Raw genomic sequence first — 21,103 nt, forward strand, 5'->3', positions numbered from 1 at the left:
ACAGTAGGATATGGAACAAAAGCGATGATCAAATCACTTTATACAATGTCACGACCGATTGATGGCGAACTAGCCATCAGTGTCGCCCCAGAGATCGGATGGCCCAGACCAGGCGCTGCAAGCTAGTTCCAAATTCTGCAAGAAGCTCACTCATTAAAACAACACTACCAATATTAATGATGATAATGGTAATACTATGAAACAGTTCCTCATCGCATGAGAATGGAACCATCAGCAACTAACCCTTCCACATCCAGAGGCAGAGGCAAGTGTATGACTGTATCACAAGCAAGCGTTTCTCAATCAAATGAACTCCAAAGGTGTTTCATCATGAAAACATGCAAAACCTAGTCAAGTATTCAGTTGAATACGGAAAGGAACGTACATGATAAAAAGTCTAACTCATGTCAAATGATCGAAAAATAAATGGGTTTGGTGTCCTTTGTGATATCGCCACCTTGGCTACAACACCGTAGATGTTCTTAGACAAATAGTGGCATTATGCCCAAGTTTGACCGAAGCATGTCGCTTTGACTTTGCCAACTTCAGCAGAAAAATACGATTCAACACGTAAGGAAAGAAATTCGCATGGGGAAGAACTCATGGGGAGACTTCAATGTCTGCGTAAGGATATACTTATTACATATCTTCATTTTTTACGTAGATGTTTGAAACAATTGAAGTACTCACATGATGTTTTAAGTACCCTTCAGGTGGTACATGTTTACAATTTTTGTGTAACACCGTTTTAATTTTTCAAAAACATATAAATTACAAACACACTCTCGCAATTTCACACAAAAGTATAAACTAAATTTATTCTGTATATCAAGGATACGTCGGTTTCTAAACATAATATGTCTGTCTGATCCTTGACCCTAGTCCATGTATTACCTCAACTCCCCATTCCCTTACACAGATTCAGTCAGTTTGGGCCAGACCCTTACTTTCTTTACTCGATCATTGTATTGATTATCAATGAAATACGCTGGATCGATCATGCCACAATATTCCTAAGAAACATTTATCCTCAAGGACAAGCTCCGACATGGTGACTTTTGTACAGAGTTCTATGAAAATTCCATCAACCTCCATATTTCAACACAGGCACGATTATTGGTTCACACAGTGCTGACTGAAGGATCTATCACCTTTGTAGGTCGGTGCTGATTGCCAGGTATTGTTCATGTTGTGACCGATGCCGCCCTCAGTGCCTGTAGACATATGAACGTTGACGAAATATTGCTCCGAAACTGCAGACGGTTCTATAGAGTAAATGCTGTCTGTGAAGACTGCTTCCGGAATGAATAACGCCGATGTTGAAATTCTTCCGGGATCTTTATTCATGTGTAGGCACCTCTTTCATCGCTGTCTGTGCCTAATGCCCAATGCAGTTTGTTTCGCCGGAGCTATGCTGTCGATTGCACCATTAGTATTTAGATCTCTGAGCCAGCAGGTAGTGCCGGGCTCTGAATTTGTGTGAGCATGAATGTTGTTTTACACCACAATACAAGATTACATCCACACTATTGAATTCGAGACTAGACGTTCCACGGCGATGGGTACGATGGTACACAACGTGCAAGGTTACATATTCATACGAACCTATTGCCAGTATCCTTTTACTTGCTTTTGTAAACACGGGACAATGGAAAACTATCCACCTGCTTCCTTCGTACAGTCTACATTCGAGACAACAATATCCTGAGGTATACGAATCTGGGCCAGAAAACCCAGTGATTAACAAAAAGAGCGTCAGTGTTCCTTTGTTAGTTGGTTGTTTAAAACCGCACACACGGCGACATGAAACAACTCATTTGTTCCTTAGGTTTGACGACACACAAAATATTCCAGCAAAATAGCGGCGGTCTATGAATATTTGAATCTGGAACAGTTAACCCAGTGATCAACAGCATGGACATCTAAGTCTGGCCACCAGATTCCGTCAGTCGCCTCTTAGGACCATCACAGGTAACTGAAGACCAAGTCAAACCCGGACCTTCACGGGTACAAATAGTGATTCTGTCCAACCGATCACGGTAGGTATCTCTCGCTAAGGAGTTGTAATAGGCATGGTAGTCCTGTCAGTTTGCGTGTCAGTTTAGGTTAATATACCGTTCCTAGGCTATTTCATTGTCGAACTTTAGTATACATAGTTCTACTACTTATATAGCATATTTTTGGTTTTCGTATTCTTTAGAACTTTAGATGAAATACACTTCGTTTTTATCTTCATATATATAATCCACAAGATTTGACGGCCTTTGAAAACGACCGTAACTGCTGCAAAGTGTTTAATCTCAGATCCCAGCTGACGGAAATGCAACAGGCCTAAAAGCTTAAAAGAGATTCATTTTGTAGCCACACGTATTTCATGTGAGGCAGCACTCAGACACGAGAAGTCCTATCCACGGAAATTCTAAAGGAGTCGTCTATGGATATCCATTAAACGAGGTCTGGTGCACCAAAGCTGTCTAGATACTGCTTCAGTTTATTCAAGGGAGGACAAAACCAGTTACTCGTACGAGACTACGGCGTCCAATACACAGACACCGTCGACCGGCGATCCCAAAGTTGTTGCGAATTCTTTATGAGAGTTGAAGTCCCGTCTAAGCGACGTCGCATATTAGATTTTTTGTCCAAGATCCCACTGTCATTAAGCAAAGCTTTACCGTAATAGCTTTCCGATTTCAATTAGAGGGTTGTTGACGTGAAGGAGTGGACGGATATTGACCGAAATTACGTTAGTGACAAACGTTTTCAACGTTACCAGTACGTGCTCCTTCAAACGTACATTGCACAAAACTAACATAGCTTGTGCCTTGTCCCTCTTGAGAAGCATGGCATGGAAGGTCAATCATGGAAATCGGTGCTTCATTTGAGTCGTGAAGTCTGAAGAGGTCTTTACTGCATGAGAACTGAATATCAGAGCTTCATCGGGCAACCTTTATAGATTCATTTGATGAGAAATGGTTATGCAGTGAAACCTAGATGTCTTAATGCTTCAAACAAACCTGGTTGTCTTAATGCTTCAAACAAACCTAGTTGTCTTAATGCTTCAAACAAACCTAGTTGTCTTAATGCTTCAAACATAGGGCTGATTGATTAATCAACATTAGTAGAGCAAAGACTTCGCAAAACTGACTCTCAGTTACATCAAATATGCATGCAAGATATGGGGGATTGCTCGTTGTGATGAATGTCTTAGATGTTTACAACTTGTTTAAAATGAACTGATCTGTTGTTGGCACACCTAGAAAAATATCTAATTCTAAGCAGCATTCCATCCCATGTTCTGTAACGCTTCAGGAACGAAACATGGCATAGGGTATTAGACTAAGACACAATGGCGACCTCTGTGCTTCAAGTTATCCCATATATTGTTTGTGAAATATGTCCTCTGACGACTTCCAAAATTTCGCAGTATACATTTGCATCTGGAAAATGAACAAATGCTTACATCACAGGCGAGGCGAAATGGCAAGTGTGACTCAGCAGTGTTGTGTCATCTGTAAGTGCCATGATCTGCTGATTTTATCCATCCTTTTCACCATCACACTCCTTGTTTTTTTCTAGAAGAACAAGTGGTGCACAGTCATTTACACAAGCCCTGTAGAAAAGTATCGGATCATTAGGACGCTGCTTCCGTTATCTCTGAACCAAGATACACCTTCTGTGGTGCTCTCGATCTGATATAGCCACGTGGAAGAGGGGCATAGATCGGTGTTCTGTTGACTTTGTGCTTTGATAAGTCACTGAACCGTATTTAGAAGACTACATAAAGCTACTATTCGATGTATGATTGTTATCAAGCCGTATACTAAATAGCTGATTGAAAACTTCTAGAACGACGATCCATCACCATGGTACTGTCTGTGTTACTGAGTACGGCATAATATAAACACACGCGAACAAAAAATACATTTGAAACAGTTTAAAACAGATAAACCATTTATTTTCTGATTAGTCGACGTATCACTGTACAACTATCAGGTGTGTCTTAGCTCCCCGCACTGATTATGACAACATATTCCAGTTACTTCACAACACCTGAGCATTCTTCTGAATCTCATTAATAATGACTGCAGCATCTCTATCACCACTGGCCAGGCATCAAGGCCACATCACACCGTATATTCTGTTCACTTTTCCATCTTTCCATCATTAGCATTTGCTCAAGTGTGTTTTCTATAATCATGCCAGATGATGCAAGTTATGTAATTGCTCAATTTCACGAGGGTAAGGGAGATTATTAAATTTTCATTTGTGTTGATTGCTGCTATAAATCGCACTGAGCAATAGTCCACTTATATGGGGACAGTCTGTAAATAGTGAATCCATTGAGCAACAGCAGGAGCATCTATCTATTGCATTGGGATAGGATGACATGTGTCAGTGAGCCTGACCACCCGATTTGTGATCGCCTCTTGCGACAGGCAGTGGCTGTGGAAGGCCAATTCTTACTCGGATCTTCACGGGCTGATTTGGACATGTAATCGTGTCCAGATTGGATGGATCTGTTATTGACACTGATTATCTATGGCGTATTGACCAGCTGTTAATAAGGGGAATGTTGCCAGCTCACGTTTAGCTTTTTATAATCGGAGAGGCGAAAATATATCTCTCATTGTATTTTGAACACAACACATTAACGTGATGTAAAAAGGTCAGCGTTTCCTTATGTGGTATCTACGTCTCACGGCGCCTATTAGACCGTGTCTATTGCGATACTGCAAATCCTTTCTGACATTCGACGGCGTCATTGACAAGGTCTGTGCCATCAATTCGAATAAATATTCCGAAGCAAAGGTAGTAAAAAGTCAAATGGACCCACTGTCCATTAAATGTTCCATTTATTAATACGGATAAAATAAAAAGTAAGCACAGTTAGTGATTTGTGGGTGACGGAGGTTTGGGCATTATCCCTGTTAAGAGCAAAGAGATAAAATGTACAGAGCCCAAAGTGTCATTATGGGGATGTCGTTCCCTACAGGCTTGTCGTTATTGCCATGTGGTATCGTTTTTAAACAGATTACAAAATTGTTGAATTCCAGAAATCAAAGTGGCAGCCATCTCCCATTAATGTTTTTTCCTTTTTATTCACATATTAAGTACCTTGTCTGTTTGATGTCTCCACTTCAGATCGTCGTTTTCTCCCACTGACGCAGGAACCCTACAAACGTGTAATCACTAGCATTTCAACAGCAATATATCAGAAACTGTCATGAGACTGGGATGGGTTTAAGCTGATTTAAACGGTATCTCAGTTATATTGCGGTGTGTGAGCATTAAGGTGGAGAAAAAAACTCTGAAGAGAAGAGGGCGTCTCAGGATTACCAATCAAGTGTTCGGGTATGGCGCTCCCAAACATTGAAATGAAAATATGTGGGTAAATTGTTATTGGATCAAACGATACGGAGTTCCGACTTTGGATGACAAGGCTGGTTGCTGCTTGACGTTGCGCTCAGCAGAGGCCTTTAAATAATGGAGTCGAGGCATGTTGCTTTTCACGAAGAATTTCAGCTTTTTCGTGATATTGCTAAAATATATCTGTAAGCGGCGAAAACCTAAATGCACTAAGTCACTTATACATACATGTGACCAAAGCCAGATCTTCAGCGGTTCCTTTGACACAATCGCACAACCAGCCTTCAAGACTAAGAGGTAATACCGACAGTGTGGAAAGCAAAATCTGCTTTCTCCAGTCCAGACATCGATGCAGCACCTGGTCAATAGCCTGTTGCATAACGTTCTCAATGTACCTCCACATGTGTGGGTGTTACAGGCAACAGACATGGCTACAAATCATCTGTCACTGAAAGACGAACGGTCACCTGATAACAGTATTTTATTCATGTGTGATTTCTGAAATGGCTGAATGAAATGTTTCAAGAATGACGTTTCGTCATGAATTGAATATTACCCACGCAAGAAGAAAATTCATAAGGATAAGATATGAAGGTTGTCAAGTACAACCGCGGTGCTGTAGCTTACCTTCAGTACTGGAGACCAGCACACACCAATAGCGTACAATATATGAAGGGTGTATAAAAAGGAGAAACGTTGGTGCCAGCTAATTCACAACGTAGACAGGGGTTAAGTAGTTTACAGTGCCAAACATTCGTAGGATTACGAACGTACGCCCAAATCTAAAGTAGCTAAACAAACTCCCCGAATTAACTTAATTATCTATTACATTTTGGATAAAAATGACAGAGTAACCGCCGTAAACAGCATTTTCCATCTGCCTGAGGATTCGGATTAGGACATTTGGCAAAGCAATGCGCGTCTCAGAGTAATGCTTAGTCTCTCAGTATTTGTAATTTTGACAGGAACAAACTAACACATAGAAATTGAAAAGGAGCCCCTGGAACACCAAAGATTTATTCTTGAACCTGAGAAAATCTGACCCTTGCTTCCTTTAAAGCTTTAACATTGCAGAGAGGGTTTGGCAGTTGGGAAAATAATGTGGTTCAGGGACTGTGAGACAGACTATATACCCGTGCTCTAATCAAAGGTAATGCTAACGTGATGAGGAATAAAGGTGTCAATGGGATTTTCTCACAACTATTAGAACCGAAAGTAGTCCGATTTGATGGGGCTATCTCATTTTTTTCTGTTCAACTGGAAGTGAATCAGAGTGAACACTACAAACATGTCATTTAAAAAAAACAATAAGCTTTCCATGCTCTCGATCATTGTTTCCGCTAATTGTATGACTGTAATAGACCTAGAAGAACTGTGTGTGTACACCTTCTCCAGTGTAACACACATGTTCTTCCTAATACTGTTTGACAGCGAGTGTTTTCCTAGTAGTGCATTTCAAAGAAGGATCACACCATCAATATGAAACACTGCATATACACATACTCATATCTTTTGACAGCAATGTCTTATTACTGTGCTCTGTTACCTCCCGGAGATCTCCTCGAGACTGACAATTTTTACACCAGAATACAACAACGTCAGTAGACATGCTGTAGCTCTGAGCCATCTTTGTTTCAGTGCAAATGCATGATAGAGCGACAATAAAATAGGGCATGCAAATTGAATGAAATTGGCTATAAGTACGAAACATAACATTTAGCATCTGTAGCCTATTACGAATCGAACGTGTCAGTGAGGATCAGTTCTAACCTCGATCTTCATGTAGCGTCTCTGCACGTAGTCAGTATTATGTGTAAGTGTTCATAGAAGCCAGTGCATCTGCGTCAGTGATGCCTGAAGCTCGTAGGTATTGCTATACGATATGGAACTTAAGCTATGATCACATCACTTAATCCCAAGTCACAACTGATTGACGGCCAACCAGTCAGCAGTGTGCCCCCGGGGATCCTCTGGTCCAGATATGTCATCAGTCGCTGCAAGCTGGTTCCAAATCCTACACGAAGCTTACCCATTTTAAACGACATTACAAATATTAATGATAAGTGTAGTAATACAAAACATATTTCTTTGCCGCGTGAGAATGGACCAGCAAATCCTTTTCACATCAATACCCATGGCTACAGAAAGCAGTGACGATTGTATGACAACATCACTAGCATATGTCAATAGCAATATCAGCTTCAAGGGTGGTTCGTCATGAACACTAGTCAAGGCTAGTCAAGTAATCATTTGAATACAGATGAGGTGCAGTGGTACTTCTTAAAACGTCAAACTGTTTTCACATCAATAAAATCTAGACGGATTGCTTGAGCATGTTCATGTTCTTGCAGAAATAGTGGCATTATAACCAGGTTTCACCGTGGCATGATGTTTTGACTTTGCCAGTTCGAGCTGAAAATAGTACTCAAATGCAGTATATGAGTGAGAATGGTTTTATGCCCCTTTGAACAATGTTCTAATAATATTACAGTAGGCAACACCAGAAATGGGCTTCACAAATTGTACCCAAATTGTGACAAATCGAAAGCGGTATTCAGCGTGACGAGGTGGCGCTTTAGCCATCAGGCTAACACACCTCCTCAAATGCGCAAGGAAGCAAACTTTGCCAGGAGGGAACTCAACATTCAGTAGATTTTGCCTATATCTTCATTTTCTTACATAGATATTTGAAACGAACATACTGATTTTCAGTAACATTGAGACGATATTTGCTTCCATATTTTGTAATACAACGTAGCAGATTTGTTTCGTAAAGATACAAATTACAAGGACACCTTTGCACTTTAACTCAAAAGTACTAACAAAATTTGATATGCATATCAGGGATAAGTAGTTTTCTACAAATAATGTGACTGACTACTCCTTGAACCTAACCTCCCCATCCACTCACACAGATTCAGTCAGTTTGGACCAGACTCTGTCTTTGTTCGAGCATTGTCTTGATGATCAATGAAATACGCCGGATCGATCCATTCAATATTCCTAGAAAATATCTATTCACAAGGACACGTCGCGACATGGACACGTTGTGCAGTATTTCATGTAAGTTCCACCAATCTCCATATTTTAACACAGGCACGCTTATTGGTTCACACAATGCTGACTGAAGGATCTACCGCCGTTGTAGGTGGCTGCTGATTGCCAGGTATTGTTCATGTTGTAACCGATGCCGCCCTCAGCTCCTGTGGACATATGGACGTTGTACAGATGTTGTTCTACAGACAGTTTTACAGCGTAAATTGTGTCTGTTTCCGGAATGAATAAAGCTTATGTTGAAATTCTTCCGAGATCTTTATGTGCAGGCAGCACTTGCTCGGCTGTCAGTTTCCAATGCCCAGTGCAATTCGTTTCGTCGGAGCTAGCCATGCACCATTAGTGTGCAGAGTTCTAAGCCATCAAGCAGTATTCAACTCCAACTTTGTGTGATGAATGTTGTTTTACAGCACACTATCCACACTCTTGACTACGTGACTAGGCACACTAATTACTAGATTTCCCGTAACATTACATGGCGATGGGCACCATGATACACAATGTACAAGCTTATATTGTATTTATACGAACCTACAACAATTATCGTTTTGCTTGCTGCTTCAAGCCCGGACCAACGGAAAACTATCCATCTGCTTCATATACTCGTCTTACGTCCAATATTCAATATATAAGAGAGTGTTCTGACGTATACGAATCTGGACCAGACAAACCAGTGATTAACAAAATGTGCATCAAGTATCGCAATTTTGGAAAGATGAAATCAACCAAATCGTCGACTCTTTGTTTGTTGGTTGTTTAACACAGCACTCAGCTATATTTCAGCTATATGGTGACAGATAATCAACTAGATCTATCCCTAGATCTACACAACTGGGATATCTAAACCTGATCCTCGATCAAACAGCCTCTTGCAACCATCACTGGTACCTGAAGACCAGTTCGAACACGGATCGTCACTGGTGAAATAAGTGATCCCAGGTCTCTTGCTATTCACTTGCAATATGCATAATAGTCCTACAACCGACTTTAACCTTAATGTACCCCTGTTTATAGTTGCAGTGCTAGTTTATGTTGTTATATCATTCTTTAACTCTTTCACAATTCATCTTAAAGAGAAATACTGCAATTGCTTCTATAGTATAATCCCCGACTTGTGGTTGAAATACGCTTCAATTTTTATGGTCATATATATGATCCAGAAGAACAAGCGGCCTTTATATACCACAGCGCGTTAAATTTCAGACCCCAACTGACGGAAATACAGTAGACCTAAAAGCTTAAAAGAGATTCATTTGTAGGCACACTTATTTTATGTGCGGTAGCACTCATACATGAGAAGTCGTACCCACTGAAGTTCTCAAAGAGCTATCTATGGATATCCATTAAACGAGGTCTGGTACGTCTAGATACAGCTTCAGCTCGTTCAAGGGGCGATAAAACCAGTACATCGTGCGCGGCTACAGCGTCCAATACACAGACACTGTCGACCGGCGATCCCTAGGTTGCTGCGAATTCTTTTTGATAGAGTTGAAACCCCGTCTAAGCGACGTTGCATATCAGACTCTTTGTCCAAGATCCCACTGTCATTAAGCAAAGCTTTAACGTAACAGCTTTCCGATTTCAATTAGAGGGTTGTAGACGTGAAGGAGTGGACGGACATTGATCGAAATAACGCAGGTGACTAACGTTTTCATTTCGTACCAATACGTGCTCCTTCAAGCGTACACTGCATAAACTAACACAGTGTTAGTCTCTTTTGAGGAGCATGGCTTGGAAGAAAGTGAAATCCCAAATATGACATGTGTTGCATGGCTTGGAAGGTCAATCATGGAAATCAGAGTTTCATTTCAGTCGTTGAAGAGGTCTTTGCAACACAAGAATTGAACTTCTTTGGGCAAACTTTGCAGCTTTGTCAAACTTTCAACAGTAATAGAGTGAAGAGTAGGTCTGACTTTCACATATATCAGACGTTCTTGCAACTTGATGCAGGTGTTGGAGGATTTCTCGCAGTGATGCATGTCGTAGACGTTTACCCCTTTGCTGAAACAACTTTGTTGACACGCCTAGAAAAACAGAAAAGTCTACCCAGCATTCGACCCCATGATCAAAGGTTTAAAACACTTAAGGAACGTAACTTGGCACAGGGAAGTAGACTAACACATAACCAACCCCTTGTGCATTAGCCTCAAGTCAAGTTATCTATATGTACATATCGTTTCCTCTCAGGATTACCACGAACTTTTGCAATATACTTTTGCATCTGGAAACCGAACAAATGCTTAGACCACAGACGAGGTGGAATGGCAAGTGTGACCCAGCAGTGTTGAAGTGCCATGATCTGCTGATTTTATACACCCTTTTCACCATCATACTCCAGGACCTTTTATTCTGAAAGACATTTAGAAAAGTTGTTTTTGCTGCGATACAGAGAATGTACGGATAAAAAGGCTGTTATTCTGACCCATTTCGAGTTCGCGTCCGGGACCATGAACACATTCACATTCATATGAAAAACGTCAGCTGATTTATCGACGTGAAGGAAAACCACTTGCACCAAACTGTGTCCTTGAACATGATCCGACCACAGACCACAGACCACATACCACCCACATCTGTTCCTGAAGTACTTGTTTCTTTCAAAGCCCCAGAGACTGCAAGCATGTCTTGCAGCACACGTGGACACACATGATATTGACTTCAAGTGACTTCTCCTGATGTTGCTGCTGACTGGAGATTTTCAGGTGAAAGTATATTATCCACAGACGTTCAGTTAGAATATAACTGGCAGTTATAGGTATATAGGATGACATTTGTGTGAGTAGAGTGATTATGACCGTCAAACTGCATTGTTAATGGCTTTCAATATATTTCTACACGTACAAATGGTAAACAGTCGTCTACAGAAGCTGTGTGGAAACATATCGGATCACCAGGACCCTGCTTCAGTTATCTACGAACCTACGTCTAGCCTCTGTAGTGCTCTCGATCTGCCATGAGCCCCACAGAAGAAGATGGGCGTGACTGGCCTAAAATATAAACACAGAAGCAAAAACACATTTCAAACACTTTAAACATACAAGCCTTTCATCTTCCTATTAGCTGACAGATCACTTTACAACTAGTAGATGAGTCTTTACTGATCAGCATTGATTACAACATCCTCCATCTCCTACACAGCACCTAAGCATTCTTCATTCATTAATCTAATTAATAATAGATGCAGCATCTATCATCACTGTACAGACGCCAAAGCCACACACTGCATTCTGTTCACTTTGGCATCGTTAGCAGGCCTTCTGGTATTTGTTTTCTATAACCATACAAGCCGATGTAAGTCACGTAATTGCTGAATTTCACGTGGGTAAAGGAAGATAATTTCATTTAATTTGCTAGTTGCTTTACGCAGCACTGAGCAATATATCATTTATACTGGGACAATCTGTAAATTGAGCATCAAGACTTAGTGATCAACAGCAGGAGCATATATCTATGTTCTTTGCATAGGATAACATATGACAATCAAGTCACAAGCCTGACCACCAGATCCTGTTACTTGCCTCACACAACAAGCATAGGTTGTTAAAGACCAGTGGTTATGCAGATCTTCACGGGTTGGTTGGGGCTTGTGATCTTGTACCGATAGGGAAGATATACAATCTTCCAAAGACGAAAAGGTATCTTTCTTTTTATTTCGAAATAACCTATTAATATGTTATACGAACAACTATCTGAGTTTGCTCATTTGGGATCTCAAATGCCGTCTGTTCGAACAGGTCTAGTTTGATAGCGGAAATTGGCAATGGAGTCATTGGAAAGGTCTGTGTCATTACGTCCAACACATAATCTGAAGCAAAGGTGGTAGAAAATGATCTGGACCCACCGTCCACTAAATGCGCAATTTATTACTACGATCATAAAAGTAAGCACAGTTAGTGGCTTGTGGGTAAGGGAGGCTTGAGCACTATCCCTGTTAAGAGCAAAGAGATAAACTGTTCAGGACCCAAGATTGCAATATTGGCTGTCGATTCCGACACGCTTGTCGTTATTGCCATGTGATATCTGTTTTTAAATAGATTACAACAGTGTTGAAGTTTACAAATCAGAGTGGCAGTCATCGCTTATTAATGTTTATGTGTTTTTCATTCACAGTTTAAGAATATTGCATGTTTGATGTCTGCACTTTAGATCAACGGTTTCTGCCATTGACGCAGGGACCCTTTAAACGGTGTAATCACTAACATCTCAGCAGCACTATATCAGATAATCTCATGACAGTCAGACGGGGTTGAGCTGATTTGAACGATATCTCTGTTATATTAGACTGTATCGGCATTCACTGTTAGGAAATTTCAAAGTGGGGATCGGGCATCTGAGGTTTACCAATCAACCAGCTAGAATATTTCGCTGCCAAACCTTGAAATGGAAACACTGGGGCAAACAGGAATCGAACCCACGATATCAAATTCCAATCTGCAATTTGATGTTTTAAGTAACCAAAACAAATGGGACAGTTTGAGCAGTCATGTCTTTCACGGTGAATTTTGGCTTCACGCAGTAACCAGTATGAGAGAGAGAGAGGTGGGTGGGGGGAAGGATGGGGCAACATCACTTGTGGCTTTTCGTTTCTTGCCACCATACTCAGCAACATTCCAACTGTGAGAAAGCAGTCTGCAACTATTAGAGTCTGGACCAGATACTTCTCGTGACTCTGCAAGGACCGATTCAGACTGCAGATGGCATCTTCGAACACACGTTGTGGCATAATGTCTTGGTAACTCATCGAAGCCTTGGCTAATGGTGTGTAAATCCACTTCAAAATCCCTCATTGAGTCAGAAAATCGATACATGTACGTTTATTGCCATATTATGAAAACTGCACACTGCAATGCATTTGTCATTAGCAGGGCTTGGCTCAATTAACAGATCAATCCAAACACGATGATCAAATCAGAAACCTCACTTTAGCCCGAGTCCTCGCCAGCCACAGTGAACACACACTTTCGGTGAAATTCTTTATGCTAGAAAAGTAACTGATTTGTTCTAACGTTGCATTTAGAGCTGCGTATACAGTTTAATCTTTTGTTACGATAGTATGTTTTCTGCGAGCTGCATTATTATTGATTAAGTGATAGTTATTATTTTGTCACAATGTTTAGAGTTTTTAATGATAGTTATTATAGGTCACACTTAGCAGTAATAGTATTTTAGCTGTACGCCCTTTGAGGTAACGCTTTAGACTTGCCTCCCTTTAGGCATTCTTCTGTTGGGTGTGCGTTTTGGCTGTTGGTAAAGACGAGGCCGACCGATAAAGTTCAAAGTTAATGGCGATGTGGTGCAACAGTGCTCGAACGTTCAAGAATTTGTGTATATATAAGGTCGGCTGTCGTGTTGACTTACACTCGGAGTTATACGGGAGGTCTGTCACCATTCAGCTTACCTACACCTGCCTACCTCTCCACTGATGTTCGACCTACATTAAAGACCTCTTGCTGTGTAACATTTAGTTTAACTGTTTCACTGAAAACCAAGACTTTGGTGAGTCGATAGTATGTTTGTGACCCATTACTTTAGATTTGACTCATCTGCATTGTACTAGAAACCTCTTCTGTGAATCATTCTATCTTGCTCTTTGGTCAATACACAACATTGAATATTTTAGACTTGGCAGTTATATTTTGCTGGTTATAGAGGATTTTTTTATAACTTTTGTCACGGCAAATTATTAACCGTAACACTTTGTATTTTCTTTGGCTCTTGTTTGTTTGTTCACCACAGCCAGTTATGCGGACATCTTTATGCATCAACCCTTGCACTCCAAAAGAAGTGCTCAACAAACAGTTATCAAATATGGATGACTTCACGGTCAGAGTCCCATTTCCACAGTTTGGGAGGATGAAATGAATAAGTTCTCAAAACAGCTTTATATTTAGCAAAAAAACAGGATATTCTAAATGATAAATGATTTTTAGACATAAAAAGAAATTGTATGCATGGCGGTATACGAAAGTACTAAAATTCTTCGACACGTGTAAGAACTAATGTGCAACTGAGAAACTTTAGTTGTGTATTTATGGATTGATACGGTGTGCAGCAAACCACAAAATATATTCTTAAGGCAGATGTTTAAGCATAATGTACATCTAAGGTGAGGTTCATAATCAATAGGGATAGGTATTTACAGCATATTTACCAGTGAGGCAAATGTAGATCGTTAAATGTCGATTAAGGGAAGTTCCCACAAAAAACCTAACCGGCAATAAAAAGTAACATTTGCTTCATGGATTTAACTAACAAATACACATTTTCTCAAAACGTTACTGGGTTGATAACAGATGCTTACAAACTGCAGTGTTAACGTGAAAAAACTCCACAGCTATGATGTCTGTATTAAATATATCACGAAGAAATATTCTGGGATTTTAATTCGATTTATAGCCGCCATCAAATATGTATTATTCATTTACTGACTCGCAGCCTATGACAAAAGCAGTAATATGAAACCAAGAAAAAAAATTAGATCATTTTTACACATGTATAGCATTTGATGTTTAGGCGAAATTTGTAAGAAAAAAACCCAGATAAATGTGTGACGAATGTCAAGCTGATTTAATGCTTTGGATACAATAACTTGTCCTGCGATTTTTGTTAAAGACAACATTACTCAAACTAACACGTAGTTGAGATTATAAGTCTTGTTTATTGTCTTCGTGCAAATGTTAATAGGATAGGCAGAAATTGCACAGTATGCTTGACCAAGGCTTTAGATGCACAGATTAGGTACGTTACATCCGTCAGTGTAGCAGAATTAATGGTGGTTCTTGTGGAGAGCTAAAAATGTATTGAACTTGTCACTTTCTTTTTACACTTCTCATCCAAATATTTTGAGAAACGATCATCGATCGTGTCCTCACAGTGTGATTGATTTAACTGATCCTCTTTCATTTTGTAGCTGGTTTCTCAAACATTAATCCATTCAACGTAGGGCACTTTAGAAAAAACAAACGAAGACAGTGGTTGGTAACGTATGGTAAGTCGGTGGTACTACAACGCTAACTAGAGTAATCTTTGATGGTTTAGTTATCAACCTAGAAAGTGCAAAGGACGCCCTTGTTTTCATCATGACATGACAAGGCGTGCTGCGACTGCGAAGTGAATAACGATATAATTCATCAGGTCTATGAGTTCTGTCAAAAACAAAACTGTCATGCAGGAACCTTAATGTAAAATATATATTTTCTGTGTTGCAGTTGGGAATCGAATTGGGAGATAAGTTTACTATGTTTTCGAATTTAGCTTGTTTCATTGCAGACTCTATCATGCTCGTTTTTTATTTAACATCTGATCGCTTTCAGGTATTTTATTTATCCTATTTTCAACAATCAACATCAGTAATTTATAGTGGAATTTCACTTGTCAACTCCTTATTCACACACACGAGACAAAGTTGAAGCGTGGGTTTAAGCCATTGTTTTAGGAAATGTACCAGCTATAAGCAACACTGTATCAATGTCTGCAATCAAACCTGGGAAACACTTTCAGCACCAGCCCACCATGTGACTGTGAAAAAATTCTAAGTAATCTGGCATTTCATCCCCTGGTTAACTGGGGATTTTCGAATGAAATATTCCAGATCATAAGGCAACTGAACAAAGTACGTTTCATGGAGCTTGACCAACTTATAACAGTGCGTGATTGTGGTTTTATGGCTTTGCAAGAACCATGCATCAATGGACACAAATGATGATGAAACGATTCTTCCACAAAACATCCCTAACATCTTCCTGATGAAGCAAGGGATTTACACATTACATCTGGAAGTAAGCAAACCATCTAGAGCAAATCGTAAATCATATTTTCTTTCTAACGCGACGTATTTTCAAGTTTTAAAAGTTACAGATCATTAATAATGATAAAATACTGTGTTACTTTTCGACAGCAAGGGTTAATTGACAGCCCTGTGCTTACATTGTTTTCTCACCAGTACATGGTTTGAGACTGTCCAAACAACCTTCAGGAGTAGCACAAAGTGTTTGCATTCCAACGTCTCATCATTAATCAACGCTATCATGGGCACGGTTACACAGTGCCAAATGATCTATCCAGTACAACCTTGGAAAGCAGAAAAAGAAGTGACTGCCTAGATAAATATTTCATCTTTCGTCATCTCAGAGCACACATGGAAAATGGAATATGAAAAATGATAGGACGTTTTATCAAAACTTCAAACATCTTCTGTAACCCTAAGTGCTCATGTATTTTCTTGTAAATGTACATTGCACAGGTTCCGTAACCGCTAGGACCCACCCACAAAATTTTCAGTCACCCTGGATATCATTCGCGCCTATTATTTCTTGTAGTGCACAGGAACCAGTCAAAGAGGTATAGGTATGTCCAGGAAGACAAAGGCAGTAAGCCAAATACTAAAGAATTATGCTTCTCACCTGATCGGCATGAAGGACTCTTCTTCTACGAGATAAGATTCACAATAAATCGTGCTAAAGACAAGAGAGTTTGCAGAGAAATCATTGACGTTTCTAGTCTTTCGTACTGTACCGATATCAACAGATGTCTGAAAACCATTAATGGTAAATTATAGAAGCTTCGTGAATGAATATGGACGAATGAAGGGTCATTTGTTATACGTGTGTGCGTGTGTGTGTGTGTGTGTGTGTGTGTGTGTTTAATATACGTGATGTTTACTTTCCCAGGTAACGTTACTTTATGCATAATAAGTAGCGTTGACTCTGAAATAGTTACAAATCATCCAAACAAATCCATAAACAGTCAATTATATCCTGTGTTAGACAACGAACGCGTTTTATTGCAATAAACACCCTCTTACATGCGCTTAAAACACGTCCCAATCGCGACACGGTTATCCAATCCAAGAAATGGTTGTGCTGAACATGGTGACATATCATTATTTAAAGTCGAGTTTATTTCATTTTCTAATCTGTCAACGCCTAAACATCCTCCTTTAAATGCCTGTGCACAAAAAGTCCCAAAAGAGTAATAAGGATCTGATCGTTGCGTCACCTGGATGGTTGTGGATCACCATACTAATCTCTGTGGAGTTGCAACCTGTAAACGTTAATCTAGCTTCCGCCAGTTCCCAATTGCAGTGTATCTAAAGGTAGTAGTAGCATTCAGCGAGGTTCCAGTCCCCTTCCACATATAACTGTTCTGGAAGAACATTCACCCAAGAATTATCGGCTACGGATGACAGAGTCACTGACGTAATGTATTGTGTTTAAAGGTGGATGTAGACTCAAAATCGACCAGAATGACTTGGCCAAATGACGGCTGCTTTCTAAGCATTTTTTACATTACTCTTGACACTGCATGTCAGCCTGATCCGACAGGAATGTACTGGTTTTCCACCCCGGGATGTCTTTTATGGCAAATACATTTTAGTTCGGTGACCATTTCGACAAAGATATGAGTACATGCCGTGACAATCAATAGGTGACAGTCAACTTTTTAAAACTGATTAGTTTCATAGCTCGGATTCCAAGATGATGCAGTTAGTTGCTGCTGAAACTGATGGTTCTACTGCATCAGCACATTTGTGGTAGGAATTTGTTTCACGTTAACCCTTAACCTCTTCGTCGAAGAATAAGTCGAAGGTTCTGAGCTGTAGATTTTATGTAGCAAATCGCACATTTTTGGATGGACATTTCACATAGCTGCTTCACCCAGTGGTAGAATTGGTCTTCAAGATCTAATACTTGTACAAAATAAAAGGTGAGTATGGGGTAGAGTGGTAGGGCTCACTTACCTATTTGACACATGTCATCGTATCTCAGTTGCGTAGATCCATTCTAATGCTGTTGAGCACTGGATTGTCTGACTGCCACAAGAAGCTGGAGAATTGTAGAGAATGGCTTTAAGCATCGACCAACCAACTTCATCCCAGGACATTTCAACGGTTGATAGTTACAGTATATATACCAACCACGACACACAGTCATACATATCAAAGTCATAAACCAACGCTTCTAACGACAAATATTAAATACCAAACAAACTGGAAACAGCCTGTGAATTGTTTATTTAACGTCACCTTACCAGACAGTTGGGTCGTTGCTCATGTGACTGGTGTATCTGGCTAGCTATTCGCAAAAATGTCCATAGCCATGCAAACCTTTTAAACTCATTCTTACCACACTGGCTACAATCCAAGGTAAGAATTCATATGACCATGAACGCTTCCAGAATAAGGACCCAGAGCTCCTTTACTGAAGCAACCGTTACTAAGGTTAACCTTAACACCCATTCTTAAACACTGCACTACGTTTACCTCAGTGACTTACGTTCACTTCAGTGCTTTCAACAACGTTAGTCACTTGTGTCTATTTCTATCATGTTGACCTCAGTGTTTACTATTATATAGTTCTGCAAACCATTTTCTTAAAAGGCTTCAGTGTACAGAATAATTGTCTTTTTTGGTCCATTATCGGTTTCTGATTGTCTCAAACCATGCACATATTGATATGTTTTCAACATCGTGACAAATCGTTTTATTTCTATAGTTTAGTCCAGTTCCATTTTTACAATTATGTTTGCTCTTCTGTTCCTACTCAATTTCAGCTGTAAAATCTAATGTGGAATGTCTACGAAGTTTTACTTTCTCCTTTTTCGAAGGCTGACTGTACAATACGTGCGAGAAGAGCACAAATCAAAATCCCCTTGTACAATAAGCGACTTATGACTTCGTTTACCCCTCTGACAAGTGTAAACTGGAACAGCATAGCTTTCGACCGTGGGAGCCGTGTCAAGTTACACTTGAGGAGTACAAAAAGTACGTTATCTAGACTATCATTTCTCCGACTTCTATTTTTGTGACAGCCGCGGTGGCTGAGTGGGTTAGATGAAGAACTCTGCGTGCTGACTATTAACTGCCTGACTCTGAAAGTATGGGCTCAAATCTCTGATTAGATGAAATCAAACATAGTTACAACAATTAGTAGTTCACCCAAAAACATCGAACATCAGCCATAACACGTGTTACATGACGTTCAGCGGCAGTAAACAGTCACTGATATCATGAGCACTGGTCTCTGCTGTTAGTTTATGATGGCATGCAACAACCATATCAGAGAGTGCAATCATCCAACGGCGTTACTTATTACGCAAATACATCACGGCATATGAAATTCTGAAAAACAATAGCCATTAACATTTAGCTGGAGTATTCTGTCTACAATAATGTAAGACAATTTCTGAAAGTGAGTGAATGAATATGGTTTATGCGGCTTGGAGATATTGAGAAATGTCGCGGTGGGGGATACTAGAATTGGACTTCACACATTTGTCCATGTGGGGAATCGAAATATGGTCTTCAGCCTCAAGGGCGAACGCTTCAACATCAAGGCTACCCCATCTGCCCCAGACGGTGAACGATTGAGTGAACAAAGACGTAAGTACGAAAGATAACATAACAACATAAGTCGCCTATTACAAGCATGAGTCAATAAGATTTAGTTCTAACCCGGATCTTTCATGGAGTGTCTGTGCATGTTGTCAGTATTATATGTAAGTATTCCTAGAAAGCAGTGTATCTACGTCAGTGGTACCTAAAGCTCATAGGTATTGCAGTAGGATTTCGAACAAAAGCTATGATCAAATCACTTAATCCATTGTCACGACCGATTGACGTCGAACAAGCCACCAATGTGGCCCCAGGGATCGGGTGGCCCAGATATATCATCAGCCGCAAATCCTGAAAGAAACTCACTCATCATAGCAACACCTATAGAAATACCTATTTCATATTTTCATTTTTTTACATGGGTGTTTGAAATAAAGCCAAGCATTCACATACTGTTTTTCAGTAACTCTCAGATGATATTTCCTTTCAGTTTTTGTTTAACATCGTTGCAGGGTTTTTTTCGGAAACGCATAAATTACAAACACACTCTCGAAATTTCACACAGAATTTTAAACTCAATTTGATATGCATATCAAGGATACGTCGGTTTCTAGATATAATATGTCTGTCTTATCCTTGACCCTAGCCCATGTATTACCTCAACGCCCCATTCCCTTTCACAGATTCAGTCAGTTTGGGCCAGACCCTTACTTTCTTTACTCGATCATTGTATTGATTATCAATGAAATACGCTGGATCGATCATGCCACAATATTCCTAAGAAACATTTATCCTCAAGGACACGTCCAGACATGGTGACTTTGTACAGATTTCCGTAAAAATTCCACCAATTTCCATATTTCAACACAGACACGCTTTCTGGTTCACACAGTGCTGACTGAAGGATCTATTACCGGTGTAGGTTGCTGCCGATTGCCAGGTATTGTTCATGTTGTGACCGATGCCGTCCACAGTGCCTGTAGACATATGCACGTTGAAGAGATATTGTTCCGAAACTGCAAACGGTTGGTTCTAAAGAGTAAATGCTGTCTGCGCAGACAGTTTTCGGAATGAATATTGCTCATGTTGAAATTCTTCCAGGATCTTTATTCATGTGCAGGCACCACTTGCTCGGCTGTCAGTGCCTAATGCCCAACGCAACTTGTATCGCCGGGGCTATGCTTTCGATTGCACCATTAGTATTAAGATCTCTGAGCCAGCGGGCACTACCGGGCTCTGAATTTGTGTGTGCATGAATGTTGTTTTACACCACGATACACAATTACATCCACACTTTTGAATTCGAGACTAAACCTTAGATTTCCAGCAACGCTCCACGGCGATGGGTAC

This window comes from Haliotis asinina, chromosome 6, assembly GCF_037392515.1.
Source record: "Haliotis asinina isolate JCU_RB_2024 chromosome 6, JCU_Hal_asi_v2, whole genome shotgun sequence".
NCBI classification, from domain to species: Eukaryota; Metazoa; Mollusca; class Gastropoda; order Lepetellida; family Haliotidae; genus Haliotis; species Haliotis asinina.